Genomic DNA, 3522 nt, shown 5'->3' on the forward strand with positions numbered 1-3522 from the left:
AATCAAGTCCATAGGAAGAATTACAGAACCTGGAAAACAAAACAAAAAATGTGGAATATGGTTAGGATATGAACAGAATGTGATGACAGAATAAACCTCCCAATTTTCACAAACAATGAGTTACATGTAAGGGCATTGAAGGAGCCTCAGCTGAACTCTGGCGGGCACTAAACAGTGAAACCAACTTGTGACTCGTGGTATGAAACCATTTTAACAAGGGAAGTTAGAAAAATTCCTTTAAAGACAGAATTTCCGCATTCAATAAGTTACTTCAAGTTTGTTGTCACGAGCTAATTTCAGAAGTTACTGCCAGCTGTGCCTCCCAGACATAATTAAACACCGTGTTAGTGGGGTTGTGCGAGTATTCGGAATTTCGGACTGTAGTTTCAAATAATACACTATTCTATATTCGCTTTGAGAAGAACTGTGCTGTTCGTGTTTTTTGAAGTGTTGGTTGCGTGCGGCGGGCTAGTCTCGTTGAGTGCGCTTCTTACCGAGCACCGTTGCACTGCGGAGAAGCAATACCTGCGGAAGCGAGCTCCGCGGGTGTTGCTTCTCCGCAGTGCAACGGTGCTCAATAAGAAGCGCACTCAACAGGATAACCCACTACGATAAACACTTGGGAAAATAGAAATATCGCAATTGCGTGGTTGGAAGAAAAGCATACATTGAACGCGGGGTGGTGCACGTGTGCCGGCTGTATCTGAAAATAAATGGAAACTTTGTGAATGTGCATATCTACTTTGTAGTAAAAGTTTTAAAATTAAACTGACTGTTATGCAAGAGTATACTATGTTAGGCAGAGATGCCCTTACAACCTGCGTTCCTCATGCGCGATTCGTTCTTTTAGAGCACAGCTCTTAGGCGCCCGTTTCCGGCTTGAGCGGCGTCGCCGTAATCGCGCTTTGCATTATGGGAAGTTCCCCATAATGACGTCACGAAGGTTACCTTCGTGAGGGTTACGAGGGTTAGGGTCACGAGGGTTATCCTCACGAGGGTCACAAGCGTTACCCTCACAAGGGTTGCGAGAATTAGTTACCCTCGAAAGGGTTACCCTCACGAGGGTCGCAAGGGTTACTCTCACGAGGATCACCCTCACAAGGGTCATGAGGGTTATGAGAGTTACCCTCATGAGGGTCACCCCCCTGAAGTCCCGTGACCTGCCCCCACGAGGTCGCGCAACCTCAGGGGGTCACCTATCCCTCAGTACCCTTCCATCCTCCTCCTCAAGAGCTGCGCTCTTATCCGGTGTTACAGGGAGTCGTAAACGGCTTTCATTTTTTAACTCAAATTAACGAAAGATTATTTTATATAGCAAGATTTGTAAATTCACTCAATTGGACATTTCTATAGGATTCATTTTATGTCAAATCCTTCGTTTACTTGCCATTCCAAGACATCAGAACTTCTGAAGTCACAGTTCATAAATATAGATAGATTAAACTTCGCGTATAAACAAACAAGTGGAACAATGTTCACAAGTTTAGCTGGGTTTTCGTCTAAGGATTATGCAGTGATAGTAAAAAGCATGGAAAAACTATTCGATATTCAAATCGAAAATATTCGGCCAATACCGCTATTCGCTTCTAACTCAAAATCATCTATTCGCACAAGAATACGTGTTAGTAAGCAATTTCGAGGAAGTGCACGTAAGATGCAGTATGAAGTGAAACATGTTCATACCTTTATTCTTGAGAAATAGTTAGTGGGCCACGTCCAGCTTTCATTTGGAAGGCAATCTAACTTCCAGAGCAATCAAGTCCACATGGAGAACTACAGAACCTGGAAAACAAAAACAAAAAATGTGGAATGTGTTAGGTTATGAACAGAATGCGATGACATAATAAACCTCCCAATTTCAGCAAACTACGAGTTACATCTAAGCGCATTGCAGGAGCCTCATCTTAACTATGGCGAGCACTACAGTGAAACCAACTTGTAACTTATGATCCGAAACCATCTCAACAAGGGAGGTTAGAAAAATTCCTTTGAAGACAGAATTTCCACATCCAATAAAATACCTCAAGTTTGTTGTCACGAGTTAATTTCAGAAGTTACTGCCAACTGTGCCTTCCAGAGATAATTAAACACCGTGTTAGTAAGAAATTTCAAGCAAGTGCACATAAGATGCAGTACAAAGTAAAACATGTTCATGCGTCTATTCTTAAAATAATTAGTGGGCTTGCTTTCCAGCTTTCACATGGAAAGCAATCTCTAACTTCCTGAACAATCAAGCTCATAGGGAGAACTACAGAACCTGGAAAACAAAACAAAAAATGTGGTATGTGATTAGGTTCTGAACAGAATGTGATGACAGAACGAACCTCCCATTTCCTGCTAACTATTAGTTGCACATAAGCAGAGCTTGAAGTCTCCCTTAGGTTGAGGGGGGTCCCTAAAAGAAGGGAGGAGGGCGGGAGGGGGGGTTTTGACGAAATGTATTAGATGCACATAAAATAACACCCACTGCTGACTCTGTCCCCACCGTACCTGCAACCCTCGAATTGCTAATTCCCAAATGTCACATTCCTGAAAACAAGCTATTTTATTGCAAGATATGATTTTGATTTCACAAATGCTGGGGCTGTGGAGGAGGGTCCCAGACCATCCATTAAAATCAGTGGGGGACCCCCTGAGACGACCCAGACTTTAAGCGCTGCACATAAGTGCAGTGCAGGAACCTCAGCTTAATTCTGGCAAACGTTAGACAGTGAAACCAACTTATGACTTATGCTACGAAACCATTGTAGCAAGGGAAGTTTGAAAAATGCCTTCGAAGATAAAGTTGCCGCATTCACGGAGTTTCTTCAAGCCTGCTGTCGTAAGTTAATTTCAGATGTTACTGCCAAGTGCACGTCCCAGAGATAAACAGGTGCTTGAAAACCATGTTAGTAAGAAATTTCGAGGAAGTGCACACAAGATTCAGTAGGAAGTAAAACATGTGCATACCTTCATTCTTGAAAATTAATTCATGGGTCATGTCCAGCTTTCATGGGGAAGGCAATCTTCATAACTTCCAGAGCAATCAAGTCCATATGAACAACTACAGAACCTGGAAAAAAAATGTGGAATGTGGTTAGGGTCTGAATAGAATGCGATGACAAACTAAACCTCCCGATATTCAAGCTATGAGTTACACGTAAGTGCACTGCAGGTGCCAGTGTGATTTAAGAAAGTGCACCTCCCAGAGATAAACAGGTGCTTGAACACCGTGTTAGTAAGAAATTTCGAGGAAGTGCACACAAGATGCAGCAGGGAATAAAACACGTGCATACCTTTATTCCTGAGAATTAATTCGTGGGTCACGTCCAGCCTTCCTGTGGAAGGCAATCATCATAACTTCCAGAGCAATCAAGTCCATATAAACAACTACAGAACCTGAAAAAAAAAAATGCGGGATGTGGTTAGGTTCTGAATAGAATGCGATGACAAACTAAACCTCCCGATATCTGCAAACTATGAGTTACACGTAAGTGCACTGCAGGTGCCAGTGTGATTTAAGAAAGCTGTAAACCCCAAATG

General features: G+C 42.5%; 1 long non-coding RNA gene across 2 annotated transcripts; it reads right to left on the reverse strand.

Annotated features, from left to right (window-relative positions):
• Positions 1-1739: 1739 nt before the first annotated feature.
• Positions 1740-2989, reverse strand: LOC120848072. 2 transcript variants are annotated; one of them, XR_005717546.1, is made up of 3 exons: positions 2950-2989; positions 2325-2395; positions 1740-1782 (listed from the first exon to the last, which is right to left on the reverse strand). It is a non-coding gene; the product is annotated as an uncharacterized LOC120848072 (long non-coding RNA). The 2 variants fall into 2 exon arrangements; XR_005717547.1 differs by lacking the exon at positions 1740-1782 and adding an exon at positions 2243-2257.
• Between the last annotated feature and the right edge of the window lie 533 nt (positions 2990-3522).

Source organism: Ixodes scapularis, unplaced genomic scaffold, assembly GCF_016920785.2.
Source record: "Ixodes scapularis isolate PalLabHiFi unplaced genomic scaffold, ASM1692078v2 PGA_scaffold4__175_contigs__length_147842914, whole genome shotgun sequence".
Taxonomy (NCBI): domain Eukaryota; kingdom Metazoa; phylum Arthropoda; class Arachnida; order Ixodida; family Ixodidae; genus Ixodes; species Ixodes scapularis.